Source organism: Taudactylus pleione, unplaced genomic scaffold (assembly GCF_031769625.1).
Source record: "Taudactylus pleione unplaced genomic scaffold, aTauple2 ptg001827l, whole genome shotgun sequence".
NCBI classification, from domain to species: domain Eukaryota; kingdom Metazoa; phylum Chordata; class Amphibia; order Anura; family Myobatrachidae; genus Taudactylus; species Taudactylus pleione.
Genome location: NW_028286224.1, coordinates 855,878 through 878,326, shown reverse-complemented (window position 1 = coordinate 878,326; position 22,449 = coordinate 855,878). Strand labels below are relative to the sequence as shown.

General features: G+C 44.4%; 1 long non-coding RNA gene across 1 annotated transcript; it reads right to left on the bottom strand.

Annotated features, from left to right (window-relative positions):
* Nucleotides 1–1,219: 1,219 nt before the first annotated feature.
* Nucleotides 1,220–21,564, bottom strand: LOC148436317 (uncharacterized). The gene is made up of 3 exons (XR_015876467.1): nt 21,422–21,564; nt 4,393–4,524; nt 1,220–1,497 (listed from the first exon to the last, which is right to left on the bottom strand). It is a non-coding gene; the product is annotated as an uncharacterized LOC148436317 (long non-coding RNA).
* Nucleotides 21,565–22,449: the final 885 nt, after the last annotated feature.

Below are 22,449 nucleotides of genomic sequence, written 5' to 3'. Positions count from 1 at the left end.
TTATCGAAAGTGTGAGTAACTCTGTGATTTTTTAACATTATTATATTTTTTGTAAACTTTTGTACAGAAGCTTTGAAAACATTCTTGAATTAAATATTAATTCTAGTTCTGGATCCGTGTTTTTATGACCCAAGACCTCATATGGCTCATGTTACCTATTTTTTTAAGTATTGATAATAGTGGATACGGGTAAGATCAGAAGTTTACCTTATGCTTTAGCATTATATTCTTCTTCTGTTGGTGGCAGTTACCAGGTTTAGTTAACCACAACCTGTAAAAGTCACGGGCGGTGATTCTAAGATTGGCGTATCTGGAGGGTCGGCCTGCAGGACCGTGACACTATGTGTGAGCCTCAGCTTTCTGATACAGGGCAAGTAGAGAAGCCTCCTCCCACCATTTCGGCACCCTTTGTAAATGTGGGGATTAGCAGCACAAGTAAAGATGATGACATAGAAATTGGGGATGCTACTGAGGAAGTGCAACAGGATGAGGCCATTAATTAGGATGTTGATGATGAGGATATTGTTTGTGTAAGTCAGGGACCAATGGAAGTAGTTCTTGCCATTGATACAAAAGAAGGCCTTTGGCATGCCTGGGCATAAGACCAAAAACAAGCACCTATTATGTGCACAATTATTTTTACCCAAATCCGGACAAAAGTTGTCAAACCATGTGTAGCATTCATAAAGCAAAAGTAAGTAGAGGTAGGGATGTTAACCATTCAGGAACCTCCTCCCTGTTATGTAATTTGCAGTGTGTTCATGAAAAGTTTTTGGCAAAATCTGAAAATGTTGCTAATATAATAACAACAAGCAGCCCAGTGTCAGCTAGCTTCTATCTCACAGCTAGATACCAGCACCTGCAATCTCCACCTCCAACACCAACATCAATTTCATTAATGATTGGAGGTAGTCCTGCATCCAATTTGCTAAGGTTAACTGAGAACTCCCCTATCCAGGATTCCTCAGAAGTATCTTTGAGCGCAAGGCTTGCTGCTGCTCGGCTAGGGGTGCATCCTTATCCTAGAAAGGGACCAAGATTACGAGTAGTAGTTTCAAAAACAATTGATTGTTAAACAATCCATTGCAAGATAAAGCATGACAGCTGTCACCCAGTTGCACAGTGGATCACTGAAGCCATGATGGCTATGCTAGTATTAGACCTGCATCCAATATCTGCCATTAATGCATCTGGTTTTAGATAGTTTATTGAGGTCCTTTGTCGACTTAACCACAGATATGTGAACAAATGGTACTGGGCAAATTAAAGATCACATGACTGGATTGGTGTACTGCCTTCAGCAATAGGTAACACAAAATTTGAGGCATTAATGACTGTTTTTTTTGCATAGACTACAAACATGTTTAAACTGTCATTCTGTCTGCCACTGCTGTGTAGCAATGTTTCCTAGATGTCCTATATTCTTTTGAACTGCTGTACATTTGTGCCGATGCTTTGTTGCTTAGTTTAGCCAGTCAGCTTGCTGCAGCCTTTGCCCTATATTGGTGAAAAGAGAAAACAGTATAGTGAGCTGTGAGGTGGTCAAAATTAACTGGAAATTGATGTTATGAGGTTAATAATACTGTAGGAACAAAAACAGGTCCATATTATGTGATTTTTATCTGTTTTTATAATTTAAAAAAAAATACAGATCCAAAACCAAAACACATGAGGGTAGATTTGGCAAAACCAAAACACAATGATGAATTAGAACCAAAACCAAAACATGGCAGTTGGCGCACATCCCTAGTGTCGACAGTAGGGCTTTAATCCTTGAAGAGTTTTTTTTTTTTTTATGCAGTGTGGCTCCGTCCTCTGCATTAACATCCTTACTGGAACCTATCTATATCTGTTTTTGGATTTGTTGAAAGGGTTGCCACCTAGTAGCAACTGATGGGCATATGCCATACTTTCCAACCTTTTGGCTGTCCCCTCTGCCCCCCCCCCTAGAAACCAGGTAGGACTGCTTTTATAGCAGGGGAATGGCTTCCCATTCTAAACTATCTCTCTGCTAATTGAAGTCCAGACTGGCAGTCCCAGGGGGTGAATACAGATCCCCCTGGGACAACCTTTCAATCATGTGATTAGCAGGGAGCCACTGATAAAGGCTTTCTCACCAGGTTGTCAAATTTTTACTGGGGGGACTGCGGTCATGCAGCCCCTAGGTAAAATCCGCTACTGGTTAACACCGTGATGGTCCTCAGTGTGGTGGGACTTGGTGGGTCAATCAGGGAAGAGGACAGGGCTTCACAGGGCATGACAGGGGGGCAAAGCTCTGTGCCCCACATGCCATGGAAGAAAAAAACATTGGTGGGCTTTGGCCCATTAATGGCAGAGATCCAATGGTTCTCTGCTATCAATGGCAAAATAATATCCAATTTGTGGCAAACTATCAATGGTTGTTAACAAATGATGGTCAATGGCCATACCTAGATGGAGAACATAGTTCCTGTCTCTGTGACTGACACATTGCCTTTCTCTCATATAACTGGTAACATAATCATTTCTCTCATATAACTGGTAATCTCTCATAAAACTAAAATCCTGTCAAAAGGCTATATCAGTGCCTATTACAGTACTTCTCCCTCATGGTTAAGATAATAATGGAAATTGAGATGAGAAACTGGACATTCTGTGTATGTATTGAGGTAATATTGGATATGGAGATGAGTAGTGAGTATACAGCTCCTTTAAATTTTTTTGCCTAGCACCCTGTAAACCTGGGCTGCCTCTAGACATACAGCATGGACACGTGCTTGGTTGTTAATGATTACTAAACATTTAACATTTAAGTTGTTCATTGGATAAAAAGCACAAAATAGTGAAGCAATGTTAACCTGAAAGCAAATCAGATGTATAATGGTCATATAACATTGGGTTAGATGGGTCAGATTACATATTTCTTCTATGCAAGACTGGCGAAAAAACTGTACAGTGTAAACCAATGCAAATGGCTGATAATTCTGAGTTACGGGAACAAATAAATTTCACCTATTATATATACAGTATTAGGACATACATTAAAATATGGAGGCATATTTCTTTTAGGAACTTGGTATACTACCACCAGATAGGTTCATAAGTACTGTGGTTGTACTACAGTGCATATAACACATACTGTACAATGACTTATAAGTAAAGTGGGGGAATGGGTTCAATAAGATATAGCTAAGTCAGGTAGGGTCTTATAATAGGGAGACCGTCAAGCACAACCTTAAATGTGTGTATTAAAAAGTGTAATTGGGTCAATAATATTTAATGTGAAACAGCTTTATAATTGCTTGTGGGATATTGGTCATTTTATTGGGGCTTAGAAAATCGTACCAGGGCTAAAATGGTGATATGTTTAAAATAATAATAAAAAATATTAAAATAGCACTATGATCTATGAAAATACATCATGGCAAAACTATTTTCTACTTTTTTTTTTTTATTTAAATTTAATATATATTTTATTTATACTCATGTAAAAAAAATCATGTTACAATCAGCTAATGTTTGGAAACCAAAACTAAACTCACAAGATAACTACCTGTCTAAAATGGAAATCTAGTAATGCATTCTTAAACCATCTAAATACTGAATTCCTGTCAGGATAAGCAAAAGCTCTTTTTCTATTGTCAGCTCCTTTTTGGAGTCTCATTTCCTCTCTGACTCAACCCTCTTATTAATTAATTAATGCATTCATTCATTATTAATTTTGATCTTGGGCTCAAATTCCTGTTTATTAGACTTCCCACTATAGTATATTACTTAATATTATTACAATGTCGAAATTGATAAGAAATGCTATTTGTAACAAAATTTTGGAGGCTTTACATCATTTTAATTATTATTTCTCTATTACCTTTGATAATAAATTTGAAAATAATTATGGGGAGTGACTCCATATACATTACCGTTCTATTTTTTTTTTAAAAACCTTGCAGAACATCAAGAAAACTAGACTGAATTTAGCATAAACTAGAAAATATAATTTTCTTTCAATGATATCACACAGACACACATACATACTGTATTGTATTTGCAGACCCTACACTTAAAACACACTTTTTTTTCTTTCATTTGTACATTTTATTCACACTGAATTTTGTTAAGTAATGCAGAATTTTGTACTTAAACAAGGACTGGAGTGTTGTAGATTTATTAAATGTTATCTGAATTTTATTAATTTTATTCATTTGTGTTTAATTTATGTTATTAATGTAATTCAATCCAAAGGTCTGGCACTCCCACAATAATGCTTATGTAGCCCTGGCTGGTGCCCTCACAAATCAATAGTAATAGTATACAGCAGGTGCTACCCTCGGCTCCAAAGAAATAGACATACACATGGTAGTTTCAACGTTTCAGTGTACTCAACACTATACAAAGAAATAGAAAACGTCTTACATTAAATACTAGACATCACCACACTGCACCGGAATCGGGACCACACACCCACCTGGCTGCAATTGATGACGTCATCACGCACTGAGGCAGCCGCGCGCAGTGCTGACAGCGTGTGAACCATCACCAAGGGAACTGAAAACAACAGCATCAAAAAATACATATAACTGATGTAATAACAAAGTGGAAACAGAATATTCAAAAATTATATTGAACAGGATACCTAAGCCTCAAATACAGAAAAGCTAAGACATTCATTGAGACCTTTAGGAGCTATTACATCTAATCGATGAATCCACCGGGTCTTGCAACGTAATAACATTAAATCCCGATTCCCGCCCCTCATTGGTAAGGGGATGTGATCAATCATCCTGTGCTTTAAGCAGGACAAATTATGTTTAGCTTCCACAAAATGTCGAACTACCGGTTGGTCGCTGGTACCATTAAGTAGAGCAGCTCTAATAGTAGAATGAGGAGTAGCCATCCATTCCTTGAGTTTCTGTTGGGTCTTTCCAATGTAGGAAAGCCCACAGGGACAAATGATGTGATAGATCATGTAGGTACTATTACAGGTAATAGACCTGCTGTCTACTATTAATGTAATTCATTTATATTTTAGCCATGTTTATTCATTTTATTTTTGTATAATTACTTTCAAATATTTAATAATGATACAGTTGTTATGTATGACACATGCCTAGGGGGCGTAAAGATGCAACACAATACAGCATGTGCCTAAAGCAACTCAGTTATATTTTACATCCTGTAAAAGGTAATTTAGCTGTCAGTATAAAAGAGAGAGTGCCTGTAAAACATGTCTGGCAGCACTCCATACCTCTACTGTGCCGTCGCAAAACTCAATTTGTATGAATTTTTACAGCAATTTGCACATCTCTAGAGATTATTCTGGTTTAGGCAATGATGATACCCTGCTGCACTGGACTAAGGGCCTGATTCAATGCAATGCTGATGCTTGTATACTTGGCCAATGTTTTTAGTACCGCACATGCATCTGAGTCACACTGCGCATGTGTCCCAATGGTTATTGCCGGGGGATGCAGAACAAATTTTATCACAGAGAGAGAGACTATTTCTGTGTGTGTTCCTGCGAGGTAACGGGGTGGCAAAAAAGTCAAGGGCGGATGTTGGGCAACGTCCACAGATGCAATTGCAATGACATCAGTGGCCATGTTCCAATGGACATTCTAAGCAGCCATAGCTCTAATGTCTGATGATGCGATGGATGTGCAACCAGTTATGCCCAATCATGTGGGGCTACTCCAACTCACCAAAAGTGCTCATGGTTATTAGTCTGCATATACATTCTTTTTTCTGCTGTTTCCTCTTCCTCCACATTCCCATCACCCACCCCCATGTCTCTCCCTGTCTGACCCATGTCTCTCTCTCCCTCTCCTGTGTCTTCCTCTCTTCCTCCCGGTGTTTCTCTCTCTCTCTCTCCTTCCCTCCCCCATATCTCTCGGTTTCATTCCCTCTCTCCCGTGTCTCTCTCTCTCTATATATCTTCCTCCTGATGTTTCTCTCTCTCTTTCTCCCTCAATCTCTCCCCCATGTCTCTGTTTCACTTTCTCTCTCCTGTGTCTTTCTTTCACTCTCCTTCTCCTCTGCCTCTCTCTCTACCCCGTGATCCTCCACCACATCACTCTCTCTTTCCCTCCATGTGTTGCTGTTCTTCCCTGTGTCTCTCCTTCTTTCTCTCATATGTCTCTGTCTCACCCTCTCCCATGTCTCTCTCTCTTTACCCGTCCCCTGTGTCTATAGAGAACATGGTGAGTGACATCTCCTGGCATGACATCTGGCTGGCATTGGAGATCTGTTCTTAGCTCTTGTAGGACAGAGCCAGGTGATGGACATGCTGCAAACCATAATCATCTCCTTCTCGTGTGATGTGTAAGGAAAGCCAAAGAGGACTGTGACCTAAACAGATGCAGCAGGACTCAATTAATGCGTGATCCATGCACGTACATGATAACACGCATGTTCACATCCTCACACGAGCAAGTGCATCCATCTTCACATCTTCATGCGAGCGCTTGTGTCATCCATCAGTCAAGTCTTGCTGCATCTATTCAGAAGGGAGGTTAAGCAGTCTTCTTTGGATTTCCTTACATATCAGAAGAGAGGTGGTTGGTGCTTGGGTAGGCATAGTTGAGGACAGGAGGATGGGGCAAGCACAGCCAAAATGACTGACATGGGCAGAGTTGAGAAACTAGGAAGGTGGGCAGGGGAGGAGTGGAATGCTAGAGAGGTGTGCTACTGTGCACATGAAGGACACCAGGATTCTATAGAACTAATTTGTAGCACACCCCTGAAAAAGGTTTTGATACAACAAAATTAATTGAATGGCAGTAGGTGGCTAAGCAGCAGAATTCACATGCATATCCACCAGGAGCTTGTACCCTGTCGAGGATTTTTTGTTCATACCATCTGTTGCCGTACATATTCAGTTATGTGCACAGAAGAAGTGATTTAAATGTAAGAGTGTTTAAACTGTTTTTAACAAGTGCTATTAGTCATTATTTTACACAGTGCCTTGGGCATTGTCTGTTCAGTGCCTTCGGTGTAAGGCACAGTGATCTTAAGGTCTGGTTTTACTTCTGTAGGAATTCAAGAGTCAAGTAATCACAAGTTCATCTTGAAATCTGAAAACTTCTCATAAAAAAGCATTGATGGAAGAAATAAGATTTGAAGACCACCCAGATTAGCATTGCTGCAATAAATTTTTGATGTACACCTAATATGTGCACATTGTCCAATTAAGGTGTTACATTTACTACCCTAGTCTATAAGTGCCATATATATTTTATAATAATTAATATTTCTATGTATATTTAATCTTCCAAAGACCCATACAAGAGACACTGCCTGTACTGTCAGCTGTTCTCCCCCTAAGTGTAAAAAGCCTCAATACTGGCGTCCAAAGTAAAAAAATCAGACCACCGATCCTGATTGGTAGTATAGAATGCAGATCCCCCAATCCCAGTAGCTCATAAAAAAAAAATGCACCCAATTTCACTTGTGGCTAGTATGGAAATCAGCTAACCCAATATAAGTAACTATATTTAAAGCACACTCTATTCCTGGTGGCTAGTGTAGAAAGCTGACCCTCCCCAATTCCGTGATTAAGAATGCAGACTAAAGTATAGACCCCCCTCACTTACCTTTACAGCATTTGTCTTTTCACTCTACTGCAATTGCCACTGAAGTCAGTGATATGTTGCTCCTCTGACACGTGCAATTGTTAGCTCTAACACATACTGTATGTCAGCTGTTCCTACACCTGGTGGTGATGACAATGAAAAACTATTCATAAAACATCTATTAAAGGCCCACGAAAAGGAAAAAAATAATGGACCCCACTAGTACCCAACAATAAACCATCACCTCTCCATGCACTCATTTGCTGTACATGAGGAGGGGACTATGGGCCTGATTCAGACCCACTCGGGTCGATGTTGTGCACTGCGCATGCGCATGACGGCGGGAGCTCCGTCGTGCGCATGCGCCAGACGCGACGAGCGAAGGACTTTCCTTCGCTCGTTGTGTCTGATCAAAGGGGGCGTGCTGTCGATGTTGATTGACAGCACGCCCCCTTTGGTGGGCGTGCCTCCCTGACGGGGGCGTTCCCAAGGGAACGCCTACCGTCAGAAGCCGGCCCACTGACATCACTAGTGATGTCAGTGGGAGTGATTTTGGCTCTGATAGAGCCAAAATCACTCCGGGCCTTGCGGTTGAAAAACTCAACCGCAGGCTCTGGCTCGCAGTGGCAATGGTCGCGATGGTCAAGACCATCGCGGCCATCAAACTGCACGCTCGTATAGGCTGTGGGTGGTGACCCACAGCTATACGAGCGTCCAGGAGGACGCTCCATAATTATGGAGGGCGGCCCTCATTCAGAGCGTGCGCTCTGCTCAGAGCGTACGGCTCTGAATGAGGGCCTATTTTGGAGACACCAAAGGATTTTAGAAAAGGAAAAAATAAAAAATGTGTAGTAAATGCCACCTCCTAATGACCTAGACATGTGCCCAACCACGACCATATAAGGGTTTTTTGAATGTCAATGAGTAATAGTATATATACAATAGTTTGTGTCTTTCTTGTTTTTAAAGACTATTTGCTTATAATGAAAATTGATCAGTTGAAATGTAATCAAATAACTAAAAAGACAAAATAATTTGGGTTGAAAACACCCCAGTTATGTTTAACACTACTTGTGTAAATGATAGGCTGCAAAACATTGTGAACTGAAAAAATGGTAACATCTATACAATAAAGCAAATATATTCAATAAAATGCTTGGATAGGGATGAGGAAGTCTGAAGAAAATGAAAATATGCTGAGAGTAGTAAGATAGAGATAAAGAGCGATGGAGCAGAGAGAGGACCGGCGGGGGCGGGGAGGAGGGGGATAGAGTGAAATGAGAAAGGGAGAGAGGAAAATTGGTTTAAAGAGAAATGGACGTGAGAGGGAGTGCTGACAAAGGGCCTGATTCACAGATGGAGGCAAAGCTGATATTTATGCAGTAGAGTGACTATCGGGCTTGATTCACAGATGGAGGCAAAGCTGATGTTTATGCAGTAGAGCGATTATCGGTGATCTAGGCATTTGTCTGAGCCACACTACGCATGCGTCAAATTTCATTACCATCGTCCCTCCATATGAGGATTTATTTGCAAAGTGATTGACAGACAGGGGCCAATTGTGGGCAGAAATGGGGGGGTAACTCAAACACAGTCGCGTTGTGACCATTTTCAGGGTGTCTCAGTGTACGACTGCGATCCCGGACACAGTAAAAATGGTACCGGCATCTCAGTTCCTGCAGCCATTATCTGTGACCATAGGGTTATTCAGAAGTCTGATGATTGATTGATCTGTGACCGATTCTGCGCCTTTGCTTGTACACAGTGGCTTGGATTTGCTAAGCCTCCAGTGTGCGTCTCAATGCAAAATCTATACATATAAAAGGCTAACGCTGCTCCTAACCTCTATGGGTGGAAAGGGAGGGGAGAGTGAAAAAACAGGGGGGAGGGATATGAAGGAGTAAAAGGGATGAATGTGACTATAAAGTAAGGTAATATACGTTGAGTTCAAATACCTTAGCAGCTCATCCGGGAAGACCTCACATGGGAAGTACTCAAGCTGTCAACCACAGCAAATGATTAAGAGGAGATCAATTAGTCACATGCTTTGGAAGGGGAAAATAGAGAAGACAGGTCCGGGGCTTAAGGAATAGTTCTTGATCAGAAAGGTATTGGACTGAGAAAAATCCTCTGTTAGAATCCACTACCAATCGGAAAGGGAAACCTCAGGAATAGAGGAGTACATCCCTGGGCACCAAAAGGACAGGGATGGGTACTTATTGCCCAGGTCCGGGCTTGTCTGTGGAAGAGGAGAAATGCCCCTCTCCTCATAGTATTTTTATTGATTTTTTTTTCAGAACAGGCATAACCATCACCCGGGCCCACTGTCTGTCTCGGTGACCCTGAGTCCATGCTGATATTGATGATCTGTGGTTTCAATTCTCTCTGTCATGTCAGGGTGGAGAAAGTGGGATTTTGTCACAATTTATTGAGACACCTATTTAAATACAGGGTATTTAGTAGTATAATAGTAGATTCATAACTCCAGAATAGTCAGGAAATCGCCATACAGACAGACTCCCTATTAAGTTCACATGCTGAGGCATGTAAATTTGTGGAATGGAGGCGGAAGCTTGTACCATATCTGGTTGGTACCGGTTTTTAACATCTTCTTGTTACTCTCAGGGTAAAATATTCTCCGAAATATACATCCGCAAGGGCTGGTTGCTAAGCAAGATCATCAAGTCAGACCCCTTAACTGTTTAATTGTCAGCAGCTTGAAACATAGCTTCAAAATTTCTTAGACTACTCCATAACTAGCAGTGGTGTAGGGTCACTATAGACTAGTAGACAAGGTTGGTGTCAGAACATTTTCAGATAAAAGGTGTTTATACGGTATCTAACTTTTGAAGTAATGATCTTTCTTCAAGGTATAATGGAGGATAAACTATAATCTGTACTCAGAATTACAATTTTCCATATTTATTTATTACCAGTTATTTATATAGCACACACATAATCCGCAGCACTTTACAGAGAATATTTGTCCATTCGCATCAGTCCCTGCCCCAGTGGAGCTTACAATCTATGGGGGTCATTCAGATCCACTCGCGAGCGGCAGTACGCTCGCAAGTGAGTCGATGTTCCCCACTGCGCATGCGCACGACGGAGGGAGCTCCGTCGTGCGCATGCGCGAGACCCGGCGAGCGAAGGACTTTCCTTCGCTCGGAGTCTCGCATCAAAGGGGGCGTGCTGTCGATGTTGATTGACAGCACGCCCCCTTTGGTGGCCGTGCCGGGGGCGTTCCTATGGGAACGCCTACCGTCTGAACGCCTACCGTCTGAAGCTGGCCCCACTGACATCACTAGTGATGTCAGTGGGAGTGAATTTGGCTCTGATAGAGCCAAAATCACTCCTGGCCTTGCGGTTGAGAAACCCGACCACAGGGTTTCACTCGCAAGTCCGATGGTCGCGATGGTCAAGACCATCGCGACCATCTTGTTGGACGCTCGTATATGCTGTGGGTGGTGACCCACAGCTATACGAGCATCCAGGAAGACGCTCCATTTTAATGGAGGTGGGCCCTGATTCAGAGAGAGCGCTCTGGTCAGAGCATCCGGCTCTGAATCAGGGCCTATGTTCCCTACCACATGCTCACATACACACTAGGGTTCATTTATGCTTGGAGCCAATTAACCTACCAGTATATTTTTGGACTTTGGGAGGAAACTGGAGTTCCCGGAGGAAACCCACGCAAACACAGGGAGAATATACAAACTCCACACAGGTAGGGCCGTGGTGGGAATCGAACCCACGACCTCAGTGCTGTAAGGCAGTAATGCTAACCATTACACCGTCTGTGCTGCCCATAACCAAGTTAACTGAATCTTTCAGATTTTTGACCCTTTTTTTTTATAGTGTAACAATCGAAAATGCGCTATAAGTTATAATGGAAAACAATATTGTTATCGTTCCTTGAGTTAACTCTTCTTTTAATAGTTAAATAATAATTGTGAGGTATGTAGAAAAACTATTTTTCCTGTTACACAGATGTGTCCTTCTACATCTATCCTCAATATGCCACGTAGCGCTATATGCCTGGCGTGAGTGAGCAGACAGGTCACATGCAACTCTGGTAGCTTTGGCCGTCTTTTTTGACGAAAATGCATCTAAGATGATGCAACTAGGATGCACCAAGTGACTGTACTGATTACATTGATATGTGACACTTGTATATCTGTATACTACTGAGGGCCCTATTCATCAACACTAAAATAACATTTTAAGGACATTTTCCTTAATTACCGTTATTTTAGTATTCATGAAGACACTTAACACAGGAGATATCACTGATATCTCCTTGCTAAGTCCCCCTGCGTTAATTTCCACACTCCCCATACATTAGTATGGGGATATGGAAATTACGGTATTCATCAAATTCTGAAATGTATTTTTGGAATTTGATGATGTTACTATACGCCACTGTGAGTTGGCGAATAGCAGGTGACACTTACGTGCTGTCAGCTGGGCAGGTCCTGCTCCGGCACCCTCAGTCTCTCCCTGGTCTCTCCTCCGGCTCTGGCTGCTGTTCTGACACTGTGTAAAGTAAAGAAAAAAAGAAAAACTTTTTTTTTTCTTATTTTCTAAACTCTACTGTGTTCTGCCGGGAGAACATAGTGTCAGAGCAGCAGCCAGAGCCGTAGGTGGCTGCAGCGGCCAGGTAAGTGGGGGACAGGGAGGTTAGCGGAGGGAGGAGGGAGGAGGGGGGAGGGGGGGTTGGGGTGGACACACAATTACCACAGCTGTAGGCAGTGCTGCGCGTGCGCTTCTTTTACGGATGTAACGGCGCATGCACAGCACAGATTCCAGCTGCGATAAGTTAAAGCAGGCAGGGAAAAGTATCTATTTCCCGAAAAGCTGTCATCGCAAAAATGACAGCTTTTCAGAATAGATACTGTACTTATGGAGAGGAGGAATGATGTAATCCTCTGGTAATTAGGTAGAACTCCACGCTAGTTCCTAACCTAATTACCTACATCGAATTTTTAGTAATGATGAATAGGCCCCTGAATCTGTAAATGGAACATAGCGTGGAAACAAACCGTGGCCGCTACATTGTAGAATTTTGCATGCTGATTCTGAGACTAAAGGTCCCCATACGTCAGCAATTGATTGCAGAAATCGTGCAATTTGCAATCGATTGTGTATTAAAATCTTTCCCTTTTTTCAATCGATTGCAGAATTGCCATAATCGATTGAAAAAGAAAGATTGAAAAAGGGAAAGATTTTTATACACAATCGATTGCAAATTGCACGCTTGCTGCAATCAATTGCTGATGTATTGGGGCCTTAAGTCGCACACAGATACAGTACAAGTGTCGCTTATCAAATTAATCAACAGTCTCCTGCTGCATCCCATTTACATCGCATTACCACTTAGATGCATTTTCAACAACAAAAGACACAAGAAAGATGCCTGGCATTAACAGAGTCTCATGGGACCTGGCATGCCGAGAGGGGCTGTTTGGAGCAACTGAAGCAAAGATGTGTGAGAATACATCTGTATATCGTATAATGGGAATTCCAGTTACAATAGGGTAGAAAAGAGAGATTTTGTAGCTGCAATTAAATACATAACTTTTATCTGTGATGTTGACAACAGACTGCATACAGTAAGTACCACTCACCATTATGATCGAGGTGTGTGACAGACAAGCCTGTATTTCCTGAATAGGAACATGTCACATTCTAAATATAAGAAAAATAACTAATCAGTGGTTTCTGTTAAATTAGAAAACTAGTTTTAACTAGGGGTGTGCACCGGCCACTTTTCGTGTTTTGTGTTTTGGTTTTGGATCTGGATCTTTCTTCGTGTTTTGGATCTGGATTGGTTTTGCCAAAACCACCCTTCCGTGTTTTGGGTTCTGGGTTTTGTGTTTTGGATCTGTATTTTTTTGAAAAAAAGCATAAAAACAGCTAAAATCACAGAATTTGTAGGTTTTTCTGCTCCTATGCTATTATTAACCTCAATAACCTTAATTTCCACTCATTTCCAGTCTATTCTGAACACCTCACACCTCACAATAGTGTTTTTATGTCCAAAAGGTTGCACCGAGGTAGCTGGATGACTATGCTAAGCGACACGAGTGGGCGGCACAAACACGTGACCCATCTAGGAGTGACACTGCAGTGGCAGACAGGATGGCAGTTAGAAAAACTAGGCCCCAAACTGTACATAATGCAAAGAAAAAAAGAGGTGCAAGATGGAATTGTCCTTGGGCCCTCCCACCCACCCTTATGTTGTATAAACAGGACATGCACACTTTAACAAATCAATCATTTCAGCGCCAGGGTCTGCCACACAACTGTGGCTGAAATGATTGGTTCGTTTGGGCCCCCACAAAACAAGCTGGCAATTAATGTGTCCCTGCACAAACTGGCTCTACGGAGGCAAGATGTCATCCTCATCCTCCTCATCCACCGATTCCTCACCCTCTTCAGTGTGTACATCCTCATCCTCACAAAGTATTAACTCGTCCCCACTTGAATCCACCACCACAGGTCCCTCTGTACGTTCTGGAGGCTGGTCTCCCTGGAAGAGCTGATAATTCATTTTGATGAACATCATCTTCTCCACATTCTGTGGAAGCAACCTCCTACGCCTTTCGCTGACAAGGTTCCCGGCTGCACTAAACACTCTTTCGGAGTACACACTGGAGGGGGGGCAACTCAGGTAAAATAGAGCCAGTTTGTACAGGGGCCTCCAAATTGCCTCTTTTTCCTGCCAGTACAGGTATGGACTGTCTGACATGCCTACTTGGATGCTGTCACCGATGTAATCCTCCACCATTCTGTCAATGGTGACAGTATCATATGCAGTGACAGTAGACATGTCAGAAATTGTTGCCAGGTCCTTCAGTCCGGACCAGATGTCCAAACTTGGTCCTGCCTGCCCTGCATCACCGCCAGCGGGTTGCTTAGGATACCTAAGTTTTTTCCTGGCAGCCCCAGTTGCTGGAGAAAATGAAGAAGGAGCCGTTGACGTGTCACGTTCCGCTTCAGCTGACAGTGTGTTCACCAGCAGGTCTTTGCACCTCTGCAGGCTTGTGTCGGCCGGAAAGAGAGACACCACATAGGCTTTAAACCTAGGATCGAGCACGGTGGCCAAAATGTAGTGGTCTGATTTCAACAGATTGACCACCCTGGAATCCTGGCAAAGCGAATGAAGGGCTTCATCCACAAGTCCCACATGCCGAGCGGAATCGCTCCGTCTTAGCTCCTCCTTCACTTTCTCCAGCTGCTTCTGCAAAAGCCTGATGAGGGGAATGACCTGACTCAAGCTGGCAGTGTCTGAACTGACTTCACGTGTGGCAAGTTCGAAGGGCTGAAGAACCTTGCACAACACGGAAATCATTCTCCACTGCGCTTGAGTCAGGTGCATACCCCCTCCTTTGCCTATGTCATAGGTGGATGTATAGGCTTGTATGGCCTTTTGCTGCTCCTCCATCCTCTGAAGCATATAGAGGGTTGAGTTCCACCGCGTCACAACCTCTTGCTTCAGGTGATGGCGGGGCAGGTTCAAGAGTGTTTGCTGGCGCTCCAGTCTTCGGCACGCAGTCGCTGAATGGCGAAAGTGGCCAGAAATTTTTCGGGCCACCCAAAGCGTCTCCTGCACGCCCCTGTCGCTTTTCAGAAAATTCTGCACCACCAAGTTTATTGTGTGAGCAAAACATGGGACGTGCTGGAATTTGCCCAGATGTAATGCCCGCACAATATTGGTGGCGTTGTCAGATATCACAAATCCCCAGGAGAGTCTAAGTGGGGTAAGCCACTGGGCGATGATTTCCCTCAGTTTCTCTAAGAGGTTGTCGGCGGTGTGCCTCTTACTGAAACCGGTGATACACAGCGTAGCCTGCCTTGTAACGAGCTGGCGTTTCTGAGATGCTGCTACTGGTGACGCTGCTGCTGTTGCTGCGTAAGGTGATACATCTACCCAGTGGGCTGTCACAGTCATATAGTCCTTAGTCTGCCCTGTTCCACTTGTCCACATGTCCGTGGTTAAGTGGACATTGTGTACAACGGCATTTTTCAGGACACTGAGGACACTTTTTCTGACGTTTCTGTACAGTCTCGGTATCGCCTGCCTAGTGAAGTGGAATCTAGACGGGATTTGGAACCGGGGACACACTACCTCCATCAATTGTCTAAATCCCACTGCACTAATGGCGGATACCGGACGCACGTCTAACACCAACATAGCAGTCAAGGCCTCAGTTATACGTTTTGCTTCAGGATGACTGCTGTCGTACTTCATCCTCCTCGCTAAGGACTGTTGGAGGGTCAATTGTTTAGTAAAAGTAGTGGTGTTCCTACTTCCTCTCTGGGATGATGAACGACTCCCAGCAGCAGCAGCAACAGCAGCAGCGGCAGCAGTAGGCGTAGCAATGCAGGATCCTCCAGAGGAATCCCGGATAGGAGAGTCAGTCATGCCAGTGATATGGCCTGCAGGACTACTTCCGATCCTGACTAAGGAGGAAATTGACGAGGAGGGAGTTGACGGTGTGGTTTGCAGGCGCTTGGATACAACAGGACAACGGGATTTAGGTGTCCCTGGACTGCTTACGGTCTGAGCCAAAGTTTCTGAACTTGACAGTAACTTTTTATGAACGCGCTGCAGGTGCCGTATAAGGGAGGATGTTCCTAGGTGGTTGACGTCCCTACCCCTACTTATTTCACCTTTACATATGGTACATATGGCAAGACAGTTGTTGTCCGGATTTGGATAGAAATATTGCCAGACCAAAGAGGTGGAATGTTTGGTCTTCTGCCCAGGCATGACCGTGATGGGCTTTTTCATCCCACGGACAACAACTGTCTCCCCCGGAGCCTGATTTAAACAAACCACATCACCATCAGAATCCTCCTCGCCAACTTCCTCCTCAGCGCCAGCTACACCAGTATCCTCATCCTGTTGTACTTCAACAGTGACATCTTCAATTTGCATATCAGCAAGTGGACTGTGGGTGCTCCTTTCAGCACTTGCAGGGGGCGTGCAAATGGTGGAAAGAGCCACCTCTTCCCGTCCAGTGCTGGGAAGGTCAGGCATCGCAACCACCACCACACTTGGACTCTCCTTGGGGATTTGTGATATCTTCTTAGAAAGCACAGTTCTTCGCTGTGCTTTTGCCAGCTTAACTCTTTTGATTTTTTTAGTGGGAGGAGTGCTTCCATCGTCATGTGAAGCTGAACCACTAGTCATGAACATACTAGGGATCGACCTTAGCCGTTCCTTGCCACTCCGTGTCGTAAATGGCATATTGGCAAGTTTACGTTTCTCTTCAGCTGATTTAAATGTTTTTTTCAAGGTCATTTTCCTGAACTTTGCCATTTGGGATTGTATGTGCCCTCTACTATGACATTGGGCATCGGCCTTGGCAGACGACGTTGATGGCATGTTATCGTCTATGTCATGACTAGTGGCAGCAGCTTCAGCACTAGGAGGAAGTGGTTCTTGATCTTTCTCTATTTTATTTTTATCGGAGAAAGTTTGGTCCTCCATTTATGTTATATCGATTTGATATATACGTGCGGCTAAACACAGAAAATAATTTTTTTTTTGGTTTGGACTGGAGTGTACTTTGTGGGTTACAGCACCCTTTAATGGTCAAGCCAGCCGGCCCTTTACTTATGACACAGGCGCACTCTTGGCACTACTTTGTTGATGCACGTGCGGCTACTGCGCACACAATTCACAAACACAGAAAATAATTTTTTTTTGGTTTGGACTGGAGTGTACTTTGGGGGTTACAGCACCCTTTAACGGTCAAGCCAGCCGGCCCTTTACTTATGACACAGGCGCACGCTTGGCACTACTTTGTTGATGCACGTGCGGCTACTGCGCACACAATTCACAAACACAGAAAATAATTTTTTTTTGGTTTGGACTGGAGTGTACTTTCGGGGGTTACAGCACCCTTTAACGGTCAAGCCAGCCGGCCCTTTACTTATGACACAGGCGCACGCTTGGCACTACTTTGTTGATGCACGTGCGGCTACTGCGCACACAATTCACAAACACAGAAAATAATTTTTTTTTGGTTTGGACTGGAGTGTACTTTCGGGGGTTACAGCACCCTTTAACGGTCAAGCCAGCCGGCCCTTTACTTATGACACAGGCGCACGCTTGGCACTACTTTGTTGATGCACGTGCGGCTACTGCGCACACAATTCACAAACACAGAAAATAATTTTTTTTTGGTTTGGACTGGAGTGTACTTTCGGGGGTTACAGCACCCTTAACGGTCAAGCCAGCCGGCCCTTTACTTATGACACAGGCGCACGCTTGGCACTACTTTGTTGATGCACGTGCGGCTACTGCGCACACAATTCACAAACACAGAAAATAATTTTTTTTTGGTTTGGACTGGAGTGTACTTTCGGGGGTTACAGCACCCTTTAACGGTCAAGCCAGCCGGCCCTTTACTTATGACACAGGCGCACGCTTGGCACTACTTTGTTGATGCACGTGCGGCTACTGCGCACACAATTCACAAACACAGAAAATAATTTTTTTTTGGTTTGGACTGGAGTGTACTTTCGGGGGTTACAGCACCCTTTAACGGTCAAGCCAGCCGGCCCTTTACTTATGACACAGGCGCACGCTTGGCACTACTTTGTTGATGCACGTGCGGCTACTGCGCACACAATTCACAAACACAGAAAATAATTTTTTTTTGGTTTGGACTGGAGTGTACTTTCGGGGGTTACAGCACCCTTTAACGGTCAAGCCAGCCGGCCCTTTACTTATGACACAGGCGCACGCTTGGCACTACTTTGTTGATGCACGTGCGGCTACTGCGCACACAATTCACAAACACAGAAAATAATTTTTTTTTGGTTTGGACTGGAGTGTACTTTCGGGGGTTACAGCACCCTTTAACGGTCAAGCCAGCCGGCCCTTTACTTATGACACAGGCGCACTCTTGGCACTACTTTGTTGATGCACGTGCGGCTACTGCGCACACAATTCACAAACACAGAAAATAATTTTTTTTTAGGTTTGGACTGGAGTGTACTTTCGGGGGTTACAGCACCCTTAACGGTCAAGCCAGCCGGCCCTTTACTTATGACACAGGTGCACGCTTGGCACTACTTTGTTGATGCACGTGCGGCTACTGCGCACACAATTCACAAACACAGAAAATAATTTTTTTTTGGTTTGGACTGGAGTGTACTTTCGGAGGTTACAGCACCCTTTAACGGTCAAGCCAGCCGGCCCTTTACTTATGACACAGGCGCACGCTTGGCACTACTTTGTTGATGCACGTGCGGCTACTGCGCACACAATTCACAAACACAGAAAATAATTTTTTTTTAGGTTTGGACTGGAGTGTACTTTCGGGGGTTACAGCACCCTTAACGGTCAAGCCAGCCGGCCCTTTACTTATGACACAGGCGCACGCTTGGCACTACTTTGTTGATGCACGTGCGGCTACTGCGCACACAATTCACAAACACAGAAAATAATTTTTTTTTTGGTTTGGACTGGAGTGTACTTTCGGGGGTTACAGCACCCTTAACGGTCAAGCCAGCCGGCCCTTTACTTATGACACAGGCGCACGCTTGGCACTACTTTGTTGATGCACGTGCGGCTACTGCGCACACAATTCACAAACACAGAAAATAATTTTTTTTTTGGTTTGGACTGGAGTGTACTTTCGGGGGTTACAGCACCCTTAACGGTCAAGCCAGCCGGCCCTTTACTTATGACACAGGCGCACGTTTGGCACTACTTTGTTGATGCACGTGCGGCTACTGCGCACACAATTCACAAACACAGAAAATAATTTTTTTTTTGGTTTGGACTGGAGTGTACTTTCGGGGGTTACAGCACCCTTAACGGTCAAGCCAGCCGGCCCTTTACTTATGACACAGGCGCACGTTTGGCACTACTTTGTTGATGCACGTGCGGCTACTGCGCACACAATTCACAAACACAGAAAATAATTTTTTTTTTGGTTTGGACTGGAGTGTACTTTCGGGGGTTACAGCACCCTTAACGGTCAAGCCAGCCGGCCCTTTACTTATGACACAGGCGCACGCTTGGCACTACTTTGTTGATGCACGTGCGGCTACTGCGCACACAATTCACAAACACAGAAAATAATTTTTTTTTTGGTTTGGACTGGAGTGTACTTTCGGGGGTTACAGCACCCTTAACGGTCAAGCCAGCCGGCCCTTTACTTATGACACAGGCGCACGCTTGGCACTACTTTGTTGATGCACGTGCGGCTACTGCGCACACAATTCACAAACACAGAAAATAATTTTTTTTTGGTTTGGACTGGAGTGTACTTTCGGGGGTTACAGCACCCTTTAACGGTCAAGCCAGCCGGCCCTTTACTTATGACACAGGCGCACGCTTGGCACTACTTTGTTGATGCACGTGCGGCTACTGCGCACACAATTCACAAACACAGAAAATATATTATTTTTTTAGCACTTGGGGGGAGCACCCCTGATGGACAGAGCACCCCCTGGACAACACTACAGCACCCCTTTAGGACTGGGACACTGCACAGGACTTTGGAGTGGACACAGCCCCTATGGAGAACTGACTGCACAACACAGTCCAGCCAGCCCCTATGGACTTTGAAGTAGTGGACACAGCCCCTATTAACAACAGCAGCACAGCACAACACAGCCAGCCCCTATGGACTTTGAAGTAGTGGACAACAGCAGCACTACACTACACTACACTACACAGCACTAACTCCCACCCTCCCTCTTCACTGTCCACAGCCGAGTGAGAAAATGGCGCCGACGCGGGTACCTTATATAGGATCCAAAACCCGCGAGACTCGGAAGGCGGGATGATGACGTTTTGCCTCGATGTCAGATCCGAGTCAGGCGGGAAAAGTCGAGCCTGACTCGGATCGGACTCGGATCGGGGGGGCTCGGGGGGGTTCGGATTTCAGAAATCCGAACCCGCTCACCCCTAGTTTTAACTGGAAATTAGAGCAAGTTGGCCAGAATGTTGACAGACTAGCCATTCAGACACATTAGAAAGTGTGTTTTCTAATTATTCTTCTCCGCTTAGGTGATACCACTTAACATTTAAGCTGCATACACACGTAAAGACTTTCTGCCCAACCATCCAACTAGTTGATTGGTTGGAATGAAAATCTGGTAACATATGGGAGTAACTGATGATCAGCAATTTGCTCCTAAATGCCAGAAAACAGATGAAAATTTTCGTCAGACAAGTTTGTTAAATGTTTGATCTAAACAATTTGTTCAAACAACAGTTTGTGTCCATTTTCCGGCATTTGGGAGCAAATTGCTGATTGTCATTTGCTTTCATACCTTACCAGATTTTCATTCCAACCAATCAACTAGTTGGATGATTGGACAGAAAATCTTTAGGAGTGTATGCAGCTAGAGTAATTAGATAAATGTATACAAAAAAGCAGAAAGGGACATCAGGTCAATGGACGCAGTTAAGATTCGGTCACAAATTACCGTTTTTTTGTGGTCGGTGCATGCGTCAGAGTCGCACTGCACATGTGCCGCATTGGTCTTGCGAAGGCAGTCGTAGTGTGGATTAGGAAGCAGAGTGACTGACAGTTTGCGACTGTTTGGGGGAAGTAGCAGGGTAGTGGTGACAAAACCACAGGTGTTTGGCGACAATTTCGGGGGCACATCACAGATAGTGACTTCACCTTCAGACACAGAGGCACAGGCCCTGACTTCTTACTTGCAACGTGTATTCTTTCTGAGCTATCAAAGTGTTGCTCAGAGGTTCAAATGCCGACCAATGTTTCTGATGTTCGTCTGATGTTGCTTCTTTGGACGCAAGTGGTGAAACTGAGAAGTCGGTGGTGGGCATCTGTCACGATCCTGTCTAGTTGTCACCTTTTTGCCTTGAGACTTACCTCTGTCTGCTGCTCCATGGATCTATGTTTGCAATTCTCCTGGGACATCTGCTCTGGCTGAATCATGCTGGCTGTGATATCTCTGTGTGTGCAGACTGCTCTCCTAGCCAAACTGATTAATCACCTGGACCCTGCTCTGTCTGTGAGCATTGCTAGTCTTAATTGGAATCACAGGTGTGGTCCTGATTCTCAGAGCTGCAGAGATGAATACTCCTTTTGCATGCTGTGTCTTGCTCCACTCTGAATGCCACTGCCAGACCACCTGTCTGCATCCACCAATCGCTGCCAGACTCTTGGTATATAGATCCTCCTCTAATAGCACTCAGTGCTTGAACATCTCGTTACGTTCCGTGGTGTACAACTTGTGCAGTAGCTGTACCTGAGTTCCAGTGTGTCCCAGGCTCCTGCTGGTTCCTAGACCAGTGCTATCTGTAAAGCCTGCTACGTTCAGTTCTCCACACGGCTCCCAGGCCGCACAAAGTAGCTTCTACGCTACCACTTTTTGCCTACGGCTCCCAGGCCACTCCAAGTAGCTTCCACGCTACCAGCCGCTCCAAGTGACTATTCACGCTACCCGCTTCTCCACACGGCTCCCAGGCCGCACAAAGTAGCTTCCACGCTACCACTTCTCACCCACGGCTCCCAGGCCGCTTCAAGTAGCTTCCACGCTACCACGTCTACCCACGGCTTCCCAAGCCACAACAAGTAGCTTCCACGCTACCATCCATCTGCAAGCTCATCTACTGGTACCCCGACCAGCTCAGTCTGCCTACCTGCCGGTCCCAGTCCGGTCCCTCCAAGTTCCTTCTGGTCTCATTCCAACCTCTCAAGTTTCCAGTTCCAGTCACTCATCACCCAAGGCAGTTCTCACTGCTACCCACTTCTTTTATTAAAAGAGTTATTCATGCCCCCCATGGTTCCAGTCCAGCCGGCCTCCAGTGTTTCCAGTTCATCACCTGATACAGGTAACCCTTTGAGCAACAATTGTGACAGCATCTCTTTACAAAAGCTGCGCAGAGGAGTAACTT